This window comes from Alexandromys fortis, unplaced genomic scaffold (assembly GCF_014885135.2).
Source record: "Alexandromys fortis isolate MF-2015 unplaced genomic scaffold, M_Fortis_MF-2015_v1.1 scaffold_39, whole genome shotgun sequence".
Lineage (NCBI taxonomy): Eukaryota > Metazoa > Chordata > Mammalia > Rodentia > Cricetidae > Alexandromys > Alexandromys fortis.
Window position 1 is genome coordinate 9,841,032 of NW_026067918.1, and position 14,531 is coordinate 9,855,562.

The window sequence follows — 14,531 nt, forward strand, 5'->3', positions numbered from 1 at the left end:
TCTGGAACACACATGCCACTCCACAGGGAGTACAGGCTTTGGTTGACGTTAATCTCAGGGGGCTTCAAATAGGATAGAAATAACTATCACCTCCCAAGAACCATCCCCTTGCTGCCAGCAAGTGGGGGCAGTCTGGCTTTGCCAACTTACCAAGCAGGGTCCCCATGACCCAGCTCACCGAAAAGAACCCAGCACTGTCTACATGGAGACAGGCAGGAGAATCCAGAGGCCGCCTGTCTTTAGAGTCACGGATGAACGCTTGGGAAGAACACTCCATGCTCTGAGGAGTCGGGAGGATGAGTCTCAAATGCTCAGCACAGAACAAGAAAGTGAGCCCAGAGGACAGTCTCTCGGAGTTGGGAGCTGCCTGGGAAAATAGACTAGGAAGCAAGCATTGGGCCAGCAAGAGGGCTCAGTCTTTCAACTTGTCCTCTGACCTCTGCTTGTGCACACACACACACACACACACACACACGATCAATAAAATATAATAAAAGGTTGAACATTATGTCTTAAGTATGGCAGTGATTAACATTCTTTTACCCACTTCTGGGATTTTTTTAAAGTGTGTATTTGATGACATAATGCAAGCCGAGGGCACAGGAAAGAACCTCCCAGAACATAATTGCAGGCCACTAATGGTGTCTTCATCCAAACACGCCCTGACGTTCCAGAAGCACATACTTCTGCTGTGTACGTCATCCTGGATTACATAAGCCGGCAGGCTCACACCTACAGGTGTCACCCACCCCTGCAAGGCTGTGACAATCCCAGAGACGAAAGGCTCCACAGACACATTCTGATCCCACGCCAAGGAAAAGGCAGGAGCTCCAAACGTGAGGAGTCTGACCTTGTCCTGACCTTCCCTCCGAGTCAGCCAGTCCTGACAGTGTCCTTCTTAGAACATTCATTTTCCTGTCCAGAGGGTCATCAGTCAGGTACCCATTCTGAAAAACATCTTGAAAAGTGAACTTCAAAGGGCCCTGTAGAAGGGGACCCCTGGGGAGGGACTGTTGAATGCCCCTACCCCCTGAATGCTGGGATTAAAGGTGTGTGACACCATGCCCCGGTGTTTTAGTTTTGACCCAGGGTCCTAGGGACCCCTGGCTGTCCCTGAACTGGTTATGATGTAGCCAAGGGTGACCCTGACTTCTTTCTGTCTCTACCTCCTGGGCTGGGATTATAGGCACACACCCTGGGTTCATGTGTAGTTGAGAATGGACCCGGGGCTTCATGCTAGGCAAGTAAGCACTTCAAGGGAGCCACGCCCCCAGTCCGGTTCATTTGATTCTTCTATTTTACTTGTTGAGGAAGAAACCTCAGGGCCTCCTACCTGCTAGGCAAACCCCCTACCACTGAGTACCTTCCCAGCCTCTGCCCCAGAGTTCTTAGACGGTCTCACCAAATTCTTATTTTATTATAAGTATTACTTTACAGCGTGGAAAGCTGAAACCTGCTTGTCACCCAATGTGAGGCATAGAGTCAAGGGATCACGTGTTCCTTCAGGAGAGTCTGTCTCGGAGCATATTTCCGTGAGGAGGCGGCTGGGACAAGGAGTCAGTTGGGCTGGTACAGACAGTGGTATAGGGAGCTGGGTCCTGAAGAGGTGCTGAGGCAGGTCTTGGCAGCTTTCGGGGTAAGCCAAAAGTTCCTCAGTGTGACTGGACCAGTCTTTGATCCTGGCTTGTACACAATTCTACGAGCTTTGCCTTCCATTATCAATCTCTTGCTTGATTTAGCTGGAGTGGACTATGTTGATTGCATTCTCTGCCCTGCCCCCAGCCCCTTGGCTATGACAGACAGGACACGGGTATCTGAAGGCAGGGAGAACAGACTTCTGGAAATGAAGGGAGAGTCCAGGAAGCAATGAAGAAGTTGGCAAAGATTTTTGGCTAACGGCCACCATTTGTTGAGGTCCTATGGTATATATTATCTTTACCCCTTCCTTCCACAGCCGTAATAGAGACCTTAGCATTCCCATGTAATGGGGAAGGAAAAGAGCCCAGAATGATTGAGTGGCCCAAGGCCACATAGCCCCTAATGGTGACCCAGGGTTCCGGATCCCCCCTCAGTGCTCAGAGTCTGTTCTCTCCACTGCAGCTCGGCACAACCTGAGCCTGCCTGCAGGAAGGGTGGGGAGCTGCTTTTCTGCTCTCAGAACCCAGACATCCATCCAGCTAGACTAGAGACGCTACAGTTCACTTACGTGTGGCTTAGCAGGTTAAGACGCTTGATAGCCATATTCTTAGAAAACAGAGAGACTGGGCATGTTGCCCACAAGCGGTGGCGAACTGCAGAGACTCCATCAGAGATGGCTTAGGGGCGCTACTTACCGCGTGCACTCAAACACTGTGCTAGTTGGTGCTTTTGTTTTGTTTTGCTTTTTTTTTTTTTAGCCTAGCAAAAGTAGGTGTGTTGCTTTTTGTACTGAGAAATCTCATTCTGTGCCTCTGTAATTGCCTTGTTTAAAAAAGATGGAAAAGCAAGCCAGTCTGACTGCCTGGGAGGCTGTGGGTGGCTTTTCTTCTCTCCTCTATGGCTTTCTGCAAGGAGCCTGCACACATGTTGCTTCTTGCTGCAAGGAACAGAAAACCTGGACTCTGAGTGGGTTGCCCAGAAATTCTAGACTCCAAGTGGGTTGCACATTAAGGGCCTGACAGTTCACATGACAGGACAGAAAGCCTAGTGACAGAGGGCCCCTGATACAGTGGGAGTGGCCCTGTGGCTAAAGACATCCTTTGTTCCGCTGGGCCTCCCTGTGGACAAGCCTGGCTGTGGCGAGCAGGGAATCAGAGTCCATGCAGCACAACGGGGCCTTCCTTCTGGTGTTTCTCTTTTTGTTTTGTTTTGCTTTTCCTAAGAGTCCTGGGCGCCCCCATACTGGATCACATGCTCTCCAGGTGAGTCCTGCAGCAGGCTTTTTCTCTTGGGACACAGACCAGCTCTCAAATCATGACTTAATATTACTTATGAATGCTTGACCTTGTCTTATGCTCATTTCTTGCTAACTCATAGCTTAACCTGTTTCTTTACGTCTATGTTTTGTCTCTTTTTACCTTCCTTTCCTTCTGTGTGTCCTACTCCATAGACCTGCCTGGCCCCAGGCAAATTGCCTCCCCTCTCTTTTCTCCTCATTCTCCTCTTCTTCTCTCCTGTTTATTCTCTCTGGCCAACAGCCCCACCCATCCCTCTTCTGCCTAGCTATTGGCCAATTCAGCTTTTTATTAGACCAATCGGGTGCCGTGGGCAGGCAAGGTGCAACAGATGCAACTCATCTTTACCCTAATTAAACAAAGAAACAATCACACACCTCACACCTGAGTTAAAGCAATATTCCACAGCACAGGCAAATGTAACACATCTTTACCTAGCTAAAGCGATATGCCACCATAGAAGCCCTGGAAGGAGATACTTTAGACCCTGGCCTCCCCGCGGGAGTCACTCACAGGTGAATGCCTGACCAAAATTATAGCCTTGCGAGAAAGCTGCGGGCGAGGAAATGCCTTGTGGAGGATCCGTGCTCCTGCCGTGGCGCGTCTGGTTGTTGCTTCTGAGCCGGGATGACCTTGAACTTCTGATCCTCCTGCTTCCGTCTCCCTAGTGCTTGCTTAACATCCACAGGGCCCTGAGTTCCATTCTCAGCACCACAGAAGCTGAACATGGTGGAGCACACCTGTAGGCCCAGTACTTAGGAAGAAGCAGAAGAACCGGAAGTGTAAAGGTATCTCAACTACATAGTAGGTTCAAAGGCAGCCTAGTATACATGAGTCTCTATCTCAAATGAAAAAAAAAAAAGAATATTAGGAGCTGGATAGTGGTGACACATACCTTAAACTCACCACTCAGGAGGCAGAGGCAGGCAGATCTCTGTGAGTTCGAGGCCAGCCTGGTCTACAGAGTGAGTTCCAGGACAGCTAGAGCTACACAGAGAAACCCTGTCTTGAACCCCCTCCCCCACAAAAAAGTTTATAAAATAGATAAATAATAAAAAAAAAGTACATTAAGAAAAAACTTAGAAAAAGCTCATTGCTCGTTGTGGTGTAATAATTATAACCGTCTGAATGTCACGTGTGGACTGGGAAGCTCCAGCTGACTCCAAAGTTCCAAATTACCTACAGGGACTAACAACCAGAGCTCTCTGGTCCTCAGTATCCCTGGGCGTGGCATGGGCTCAACATCCTTGCTGGCTGCTGACTGCAGCCCTGCGCTGCTCAGAGGCTGACCTCTAGCCAAGCCTCTACCCTAGCGTGTTGTGAGGCAAGGGTCCTTCTTCACTGCATTGTGGGGGCATCAAGAACAAGCGGAAATGTGTCCTGTTCCTTTAGCACTGTGGCCACGAGAAAGACGCGCCCAGCTCCTAAGGTCAGTACCTGGGAAGTCACCCAAAGACCTCCAGATCATTGTGGATTTAGGAGCCAGGTGTGGTGGCCCAGTTCAGATGACCAGTGGTCTTATAAGAGAAAAGAGGCAGAGAGGTAGACATTGAAGTGGTGTGGCCACTTGCCAAGGAATGCAGGGGAGCGGCAGAAACTAGTCAAGGTTACTCCAGAAGCACGCCCCTCGAGGCCTTAGAAGGGACTGTATTTCTCCTGCTTCAAACCTTCAGGTTTGTGGCTCTCTGTCAAGCAGCAGGACAAAACTGGTTCACCCGTCCTGGTGTTTCCCAAGGCTCTGCAGCTGAGCCGCCTGCTGTGTGTGAAGTTCAAAGCGGTCCTCTGTGTCCCGGGGGCTTGGAGGAAGGTCAGGAAGGCTCTTGGTTTTACGTCAGCGTGGTTACACAGTTCTGGGCTACAGTGGAGCCCCCAGCTAATGAACGTCCCACAGGACACAGGCGGTCACAGATTAGTAGCCGGGTAGCACTGGACCAGAGGCTCTGAGACTGTGATGTACTATTTTAAAGTTGGGTGAGCTTTCTGACCTTGGAGAAACTGTGTACCCAGCCAGGCAAGAGAACACTTTCTTTGTGAGCCCAAGTTCCCTGTGAGTTGAGATAGCGCACAGTTAACAGAAAGAGGCTTGGAACACAGCCCCTGTACTTTCTTCCAACCTGTCTGGGTTGAGAGTCACACAGCAAGCACGGATCCTTTCATCTCATTCCCTGTTGGTCGCTGGAACAGTTTTTGTATTGTTTTCTGTTTGGGAGAAATTTAAGATGGAGAAAGGATTTATTTAAATGTAGAGGGTGTTGTTGGTAAGCAGCTAGAACAGTAGGCAGGGCGATAATAATAACCTCTGTGTACAGAACATTCTGTAGGATGCGTGGATGTGGGAAGTATTTACAAAGTGGTTTTTGTGGGATACCACACACACACAAATGTTTTCTTTTCTTTAAATCTTTTTTTGGACTGGGTGGGCAGTGATGGTGCATACCTCTAATTCCAGCACTTAGGAGACAGAGGCAGGTGGATTGCTATGAGTTCCAGGACAGCCTGGTCTACAGAGCGAATTCCAGAGCTACACAGAGAAACCTTGTCTTGAAAAACAAAAGCATTTTTTTTCCCTGTCTGAGATAGTTCTGGTCAATCCTAAGGACCAACACAGCAGAAGGCAAGCACTGACTCCTGCAAGCCGTCTTCTGAACACCGCAGGCTCACCGTGACACACGTGCAACACGCACACACAAATAAATAAATAATGTATACAATTTTAAAATAGATACTGCAAATATATAAGAGGCCAGGTGACAGACTGTGGGAGCTGGACCTCTCCTTCTACCATGTAGGTCCTAGGGATTATACGCACAACGTCAGGCTTGTTACCAGCTGAGCTATCCCTTTCTTTCTTTTTCTTTCTTTCTTTCTTTCTTTCTTTCTTTCTTTCTTTCTCTTTCTTCCTTCCTTCCTCCCTCCCTTCCATTTTCTTCTTTAATTTATTTATTTTTATTTTATGTGCATTGGTGTTTTGCCATGGGTATCAGGTCCCCTGGAACTGGAATTCACAGACAGTTGTGAGCTGCCATGTGGGTTCTGGGAATTGAACCCAGGTCTTCTGGAAAAGTAGCCAGTGCTTTTAACCACTGAGTTATCTCTCCAACACCCCCCCCTTCTTTCTTTTTACAATTAATTAATTATAAGCCCAGCAATGGTAACACTCGCCTTTAATTCCAACACTTAGGAGGCAGAGGCAGTTCCAGGACCGGCAGGGCTACACAGAGAAATTTTGTCTCAACAAAACAAAACAATAGCAATAGTAATGGTTAATTATTATTATTGGATGAGGATGTGTGGATGCTATGGCGTACTTATGGAGTCCTGCGGTTGGTTTTCTCCCTCTGTCTTTACGTGGGTCCTAGGAAGGAAACTCAGGTCCTCAGGCTGCGAGCCTTCACCAGCCAGTTTACCTCACCAGCCCAGCAAACACACTGAGGTAACACTTTGTAACACTTTTTGACGCCAGGCTACATTGTTTCATGAAAAGCTTTTCTCTTCTTTTCCTCTGGAGGAGAAAATCCCTAAATGCTGCCGTGGGCTTCCCAGGCCCCGCCAGGGCCCCACCCAGGTCAGTGTGAAATGAATGAGTTGCTTTATTCTCTAAAAGCCACCCTGCGTGTAGGGAATCTTTCCAAGGCAACACAGAGGAGCCTGGCCATGCACACCATACAGCCTGAGCCTCCAGCAACCTGGACTGAACTCGTGTTTGGCCTGAGGTGCTCCGCCCACAGGCAACTTGCAATTTCTGGGAAGAGACAGACCCAAGTCTTTGACAGTCAGTCTCCACACCTAACAGGACCGCAAGGCTGGTGGGCCTGCGGGAAGAAGCCTTAGAAGGGGTTTTCAGGAAGAGGGAGTTGTCTAGGACTGTAGCAGAACCGGCTAGGTTCAACTTAGTGTCTGTCCTCGGGCAAAGACCCAACACCTTGAAGGAAATTATTTTATTTTTTATGTTGCTGAGGGTCAAACTAAGAGCCTTATATAGAGCAAGCAATTTACTGATAGACTCCCCAAATCGGCGCTTTGGAAGCCCCTTCTTTCTCTCCTCTTTCATTTCATTTGTTTGTTTGCTTGCTTTTGAGCGAGGTTTTAGCCCTGGCTGGACTGGAATTTTCTCCGTAAAACAGGCTTTCCAGAAACGGTCTTTCCATCCCCGGCTCCAGCGCGCACAGATCACAGTGTGCACCATTGTGCCTGGCTAAGCACCCGGCCCATCCTCTTCACCAGTGCTGAGCTGAATGAATTCAGCTTTGGAATCCAGGTTTGCTGAATTAACAAAGGACTGAATGGGGACCGATGAATGGAGAGGAGAGTGAAGTTATTCTGAACAAAGGACAGCCAAGGGGCAGAATTTGCAGAGGGCCACCGAGGGCGCCTTTGTAGTGGGAGCTGCTTCCCCTAGTCCACAGCCCTTCGAGCAGGAGAGTAGGGACAATTGTGTGTTGGAAAAGGACTCCTGCCTGCAACGCGAGGGCTGTCCTGAGAAAGGGTGGCGTCGATGGAGAGAACTCAATACAAGCGCTTTGCCTCTTTAGACCAAAAGGAAATATTTTAAAGCTATGCGAGGCTGGATGATGCCTTTTGCAGATCGGGCTTCTTGGCCCGAGGTTTTTGCAGCTTGGGAATGATGCAAGGCATTAGCTCAAGGCCGCTGGGTGGCTGCCAGGGCTCAATTAGGAAATTGTGCCTGTAGGGTAACCTATATTCACAGTATTTTTCCAGGCTGGAAAGTCTGCCGTGCCTTGCAAGGCTTCCTTTAACTCTTTTACCACCAGGTGGGAACAGGGGCTCTTCTAGAAGTGGGTTGGTCCTATGTGTAAGGACACCAGAATGGGAAATGATTATCCGGGGCCTCTTGGAGAAGCCTGGATCATGATGTGGCCCTGATTCTTAGCAACCCAACACAGAATTGTTCAAGGGAATCTTGTTCTTTGGGCTGGGAAGAGGTTGGGCTCTGGAGGTTGACCTGGTGTCTTTCCTGGGGTGACCCACCCCTAATCACAACCTCCAGTACTCTTGAGGCACCAACTCCTCTGCTTCCATTGAGAGGACTCCTAAGGAAGCACACGGAGATCGTGGCCTAGAAAGCAGCATCCTTACCTCTGCTTGGGGAAGGCGTCACCTGCCATGGTACTGAGATGCTGAGGCCCCCGTGAGGGTGTGCATTCAGGATGTGAGCCAGAAGAGCCAAGGAATGATAGCCTCATGCCCAGGCTTCTGATGGAGAGGGGGTTAACGCAACTCAGCAGCCCAAAGGAGAAAGAACCTTGTTATGGTTGCTGGGACTTGGGTCATCCTCGGCCTTTGTCCCACGGGCACTTGTCAGCATCCATCAGGACACCTGAGATGTTTAGGAGTTCTCTCATGATGACAAGCCTCTGGCGAGAGGAAGAGAGGAGGTGTGTACAGACAAGAGCACAGAAGCAGCCCCCCTCTCCACGGTTGGTACCTGATGGAACTCACTGGCTGTGTGGTGGGACTCACACAGCATTAACCCGCCCTTGTCAGCCCACGGGTGACATCATTCACTCAGGGAATCTAAAGAAAGGAGAAGTGCCACTTGAGCAACCCTGGCAACCCATAAGCACTTTGGGTGGTTCTCTTCTGTTTTTGTTTTTGTAAGAAGATGAAGTTTGGTCACATGACTTGAGTCTTTACATCATATCCTGATCCTCATTCCCTCTGCAACGCACTGAGGTCTGTCTTCTGTCCCTGAATCCTGATGAATTCCTTACTACTGTGATGTTGGGGGAGCCTGTGATAGGGGAGCCTGTGATGTTGCATTTGTTTAACTCTGTGTTACTTTGCTTGTCTAAAACACCCGATTGATCTAATGAAGAGCTGAATGGTCAATAGGTAGGCAGGAGAAAGGATGGGTGGGGCTGGCAGGCAGAGAGTAAACAGGAGAAATTGTGGAAGAGAAGGTCGAGGGGCAAGAGAAGGAGGAGAGGAGGACATCACGGCCAGCCACCCAGCTACACAGCCAGACACGGAGTAAGAAGGAAAGAAAGGTATATAGAATAGGGAAAGGTAAAAATCCAGAAGCAAAAGGTTGCTGGATAATTTAAGAAAAACTGGCTAGAAACAAGCCAAGTCAAGGCTGGGCATTCCTAAGAAAGAATAAGCCTCTGTGTGATTTATTTGGGTGGTGGGCCCCACAATGTGTGAAGAGTAAAAAAACCAGCTGCACTCCTGTGTGTGTGTGTGTGTGTGTACACTCTTTGGGATAAAATACCCCCATTGCTACCTTCATCTTGTCCTTGGATAATCCCTGTTTCATCATGCTCCCTCTGTGAGGCCCTTCCTCAATGCCCAAGCTTGTTTCCGGGTCTATTTCTCCTATGACATATCTCTCTCTTTCTGAAGGTGTCTTAAGTAGCCCAAGCTGGCTTTGAACTTGGTACATAGCTAAGGATAGATAACCTTGAACTTCTGATCTTCCTGTCTCCACCTCCTGCATGGACACATCTGGGCCACCACATACAGGGTTTCTCTGTGTAACAGCATTAGCAGTCCAGGAACTAGCTCTGTAGACCAGGCTGGCCTCAAATTTAGAGAGATTCACCTGCCTCTGCCTCCTGAGTGCTGGGATTAAAGGCATGTGCCACCACCGCCCAGTCCTCCTTTCCTTTTATCTCAAACATTTTCAGGCTCACATTCAAACTCAACCAGACTAGCTAGTTAACTTTTGTAGTTAACGAGAGACTGCCGGCTGCCCTCAGCACTCATTCTCACCTCTTTTTAGAGAACAGAACTATTCATTTTTACCCTGATATGGAGTAACTTGGAGTTACACTGCATGTCCAGCCTTCCTGCCTGTTAAGTGTGCTCACCGAATAAATTCTGGCCAATGGAAAGTGTTATTTCAAGACAGGACATTTGCTCTTTACTCCATCCTGCTGGTACTTGGAGGTGGCAGATTCCTTGTAGTGATGCCAAGCCACAAGACAGTGGGGACAGATGTCCCTATGCCATTCCAACGAGACCCTTGCATCCACATGGCTTAGTCCTCAGGAATGAGACCTTAGACTTCCTGTGCCAACGTGACTTACCATTTTTATATCATGGAAATTCTTGTTACTTAATATGATGAGCATCAGCGTTGGCTTCACAAGATTTATATAGAATTTACTCTAGCACAAGAGTCTCATTTTGGCAAATAATGGTGGACCCCTCCCCCCATCCCCAGGACATCAGACTGCTCTCCTGAGCTAATAGTTCCCTCGCTGTTTGCTTTCACTTTCACTCAGCAAGACTGGGGACCACTGCCTTAAACATTAAGTCACAAGCACAACCCAGTCCTATTAGATCTGTTAGACCTTAGTCACGAGTTATGCCTTGAGTGAGCGGAGAAAGCCTTGAACCTGGAACCTTCCCTCCCACCCAGACACCTGTACGGTGTGACTGGTCCACCTGCAGGTTACCTGGCCTTTGTCTGAGGTGCTGACGGCTGGCTGGGCCTCATTCACACAAGCTGAGATACCAGTGTCTCTGACTGCAGCACTTTCCCTATTGGCTTTCGGTCATGGGCAGCCAAACGGGGTCACAGCACGCTTCCCTCCCGTGAGAGTCGTCACCAGTGGACAGGGGGTGAGAACGCGGGGCTCGTGTGCAGAAGATCACAAGCCCCAGAGCCATTCATCAGGTCCCTGTGGATGTTTGGCACCTGAGCAGTCACGTGGATTTCCGAATAACCAAATGGGCTGGGTTTGTAAGCTGAGTGGCAAGCTAATGCTTGGCCTATGTAAAACTTGGGTTGAACATTAGTGCCACAAAACAAACAGACAAAAGCAGACCACACCCTCTCTCAAATATAGCATGTTCTACATCTAAACAAATGTTTTTATTTGGAATTGTTACTTTAGTGTAGCCTGGTGAGATGGCTCAGCTGGTTTTGTTTTATTTTGTTGGGTTTTGTTTGTTTTGGAGACAGGATCTCACTATGCAGCCTTGGCTGGCCTGGAACTTGCCACACAGCCCAGACTAGCCTCTAATTCACAGAAATCCACCTGCTTCTGCCTGAAGGTGAGATTAAAAACATGTACCACCACGCCCACTGAGGATCAATCTCATTTCACGTAAAAATATTTCAGCATGTACCCCTGAAGGCACATTTCTCTCTTAATTTTTAAAAATTATTTTAATTTCTTTTTAGGTACACGGATGTTTTCGCCTGCAGGTTTGCTTGTGCACCACAGGCTTGCAGAGCCAGAGGAGGGCAGAAGAGGCTTCAGGACCCTGGAAACTGGAGCTATAGATGGTTATGAGCAGCCATGTAGGTACTGAGAATCAAATCCATGTCCTCTGGAATAGCAGTCAGTGCAGTTAAGAGCATAGTCTGGATAAGTGAATTTCCCAATTCCTCTTAATCTGTCAATTCGACTTGCCCTCATCTTTCTTTAGAGATTATTTGATAAAGAACGTTTGTTTGTATCCCTAAAATCTGTGCTTTTCAGATTGTTCCCCACGGTGTCATTTAGCCCCACCCTCTATCCTCCATTTCCTGTAAATTTGTGGGTGTATCTGTAGACTAACTAGTCAGAATGATGGGCTCTGGACAAAGCCATCTCAATAGGTGCTGGTCATTCGCTCCTCCCAAGGGGCTCATCTTACCAACCTGTCTCTTCCAAAGGAAGGGGAATCGATCCCTACACAAGGGACACGTCACCATCCGGTCTGAGTAACGTGGGTAGCAAAACTGGAAAATGATGGTTTGAGTTGGAAAACAGTGTGAGCCAGCAATGACAGGCCAGTGTGGTGGGTAAACAGGCCCTGAAGGAAATTCCCAAACTCCTCTATGCAAAGACAACCGCCCGGGGTGACGAATGTGAACGGAACAACACAGACATTGACGGAGAAGTTGTGTGTTGCTTCTAAAACCAGCTTCGTAGTGTGGGTGGACGTGCCAGGAGTCCGCTTGTAGTCACGTGTCCCTCCCCAGGGCCCCTAAACTTTCCTGTGTGTTGTTCTCAAGTTTTAAAGTTGGCGATGCTGGAAAGTATGACATACCGAGCACCCCACCGAGGGCCCTCACCTTAGCTCCATCCATCCCACAGCCCGACACTTCCCAGCCATCTGGATGGGTTGACAAGGGTGCCTGGGTTCCACCCAGCTCCTTTCCGCCCGGTTTTGCTCCCATCTCCATTACTAGGCCAGAATGCGGTCAGGGTACCATAGGGGTGCAGGAGGCTTCTGAAAAAAGGAAGCAACATGGGGGAAGCTCCAGACGGAGCAGGAGCACAGCAGCCAAGATGGAGAACCGGCTGAGCTGAAGACCCTCAGAGGTCCAAGTTCCAGCACCGCGGAAGCACCCCAGTCTGGGTTCGCATTCGAATTTTCCACGCGGTTCGCGGCTGACAATTGCGAAGCCCCGCCCATCGCGATCGCCCCTCCCCTCCCCGTGACGCAAGGAGGAGGAGCCTCTGGGGCTCGCTTCGCCTCTGGGCAGATGACTTCCTGAGCTCCTCCTACGCACGCGCTGCTCGGGCGCTCGCGCTGGCGCAGTTCGGCACCAGCCGGGCGGTCCCCTACCCCCGCCCCCTCCCTAGCAACCGCCTCCCGCTCCCTCCTCCGCCCCGCGGCCTGGTGTGCGCACGCGCATTCCTTCCGGGGTTCGCCCCTCCCCGTCACCCGTAACAACCACTCGAGCCCTCGCCGCGCCCCTCGGCGCTCCCGCCCCGGCCCCCGTCCCCGGAACCGGCGGTCTAGCGGCGGCAGCCGAGCCTGTGGCACGGCTCTCTCTCCGCGGAGCCGCCGGCATGAACGCATCCCGCCGCCCCGCGTCCCCGACCCGGTCCTTTTGACAAGAGGTAAGCGCGCGTCGTCGTGGAGAGCTAGGAGCGCGCCCGGGTTCCCGCCCCCGGCCGGGTCCCTCTGCCGAGGTGGCCGCGGGCGTTCGCCCTCTCCGGGGCGGCAGATCCGGCCGGGTCTTCAGCCGCCGCCGCCCCGATCTGGCCCGCCCCCTCCTCCGTCCAGCCCCGGCCTGCTGGGAGGCGCTCCCCCGGGGCCGACCCTGGGCTGATTTTCAAACACCAATCATCATGCAATAGAGGCAGCCCGGGCCTCCCGTGCCATTTGGCGGTGGTCAACTCCGGATGCCCGCGTGGGGAGCGGATCTGGACCAGGCTCCCCAAACCGAGAACCTGCCCGAATTCAGGGAGCTGGCGAGCAAGCTGGTCCTTCAGGGTAGTCACTTTGGGTAAGAGTTTCTTAATACAGGCATCACGCAGTGCTTGCATCCTCTCCCCTAACCGTCAGCACCTGGTAATCATCCTCCTTTTATTTGGGAGATAACCCGAAAACTAATTTTCTCAATTAAAAAATGTAAACGATGATTAGATTCCCCAGCGAGCAACAGTATCGTAAGGTTTACGAGAGTGAGTGGAACGCGATCTCCGCGCTCCAGGACGCGTCAGCGCCTGAATCAAGATTAATGAAGGCTTGAGTTTGGAGGAGAACCGAGGAGTTTGGCTGACGGCCTTATGGTTTGAAAGCTGGGAGTGTAAGATCATCTCACAGAGATGGAATCAGGAAAGGCGAATCGGGCATGCTTGAGGTCACCCAGAGTTACTAGCCTTTGTAGTTTTCCAACTGTTGGAAGGGTGGTTTTCCAGCTTAACCTGCTTGCTTCTTCCTAGTGCTGTGCCAAGCAAACACGGAGCAGAGAAAGTTCCAGACCTGTTTAAAGCGTGTAAACATTGTAGAAGTGCAGCTATATAGATTGCAATTCTCTGAAATATATCAGCGTAGGCTTGTTGTTCTTTTTTTTTTTTTTAACAGCTGGAAGTTGGGATAGTTAGATGCTCGGTTTTGAACTTTTGAAGGCCTTTACATCGTGTTTAGATAAAATAACATCTTTGCTGATTGAACCTTAGCAGGACTGGCGGTCTCTCTGGGTTTTTCTTTCTTTTTCTATTGTTTTTCTCCCTCTCTTTTAAGTAGGTGAGCAAAAACGCTCCAGCTGACTCTGAACACAAGGGTGTTTACTGAGAAAGCCACCCTTGCCAAGCCCTGGAGTGATTTTGTATGCAAAGGAGGGTTCCTTGACCTCAGGCTGGAGCCTGTAATTGATTACCTTTGCAGGGCCAGGGCTTCAGGGGGACTGAGGTTTTTGGAGCCCCTTCAGCTGAAGCTGGGCAGCTTCCCTGCTGTTTGAAGAGAGACTCTAAAATTGGATCATAGAGTTAGGAAACAGGAAGCAACGGAAGTTCCCTTTAAAACCAGTTCTTAAGTATTCCAAAATTTGAGAAACAGTGGTCCTGCCCAGTGTCTGGTGTCACCCCCCCCCCCCCCCCCCGCCCATGTCAGCTGCTTCCCCCACTCCCCACTTTTTGTGTCATCCCCAAAGCTTATGTCTTAATGTGTTACTATTTTTGTTTGGGTCCTTGTAGAAGTTGTTCAAGAGACCATAGTTAAATAATCGAATCCTTGAATCCTAAGATTTCATTGGTGTGGAGGACTAGATGCGGGGGTGGGGGGGACAGAGGGCCCCCCCTCAGACCAGGGTGGCTCCATCCTTCCATGTGGGCTTCCTCTGCATTTTCTTAATGCCTTGTTACTCCCCTCCCCCCCCCCCCCCCCCCCCCCCCGCCCCCCCCCCCC

At 50.1% G+C, this 14,531-nt stretch overlaps 1 protein-coding gene across 2 annotated transcripts in view; it reads left to right on the forward strand.

The window, feature by feature from the left end:
• Positions 1-12,564: 12,564 nt before the first annotated feature.
• Sec14l1 (SEC14 like lipid binding 1) overlaps positions 12,565-14,531 on the forward strand; it is a 45,011-nt gene continuing 43,044 nt past the window's right edge. The window contains exon 1 of one of the 2 annotated variants that reach the window (XM_050140061.1): positions 12,565-12,739. The gene's annotated coding sequence lies outside the window, so the exon portion shown is untranslated. Of the gene's footprint in view, positions 12,740-12,805; positions 13,129-14,531 lie in introns of those variants that run through there. The other variant, XM_050140062.1, reaches the window with a different exon arrangement.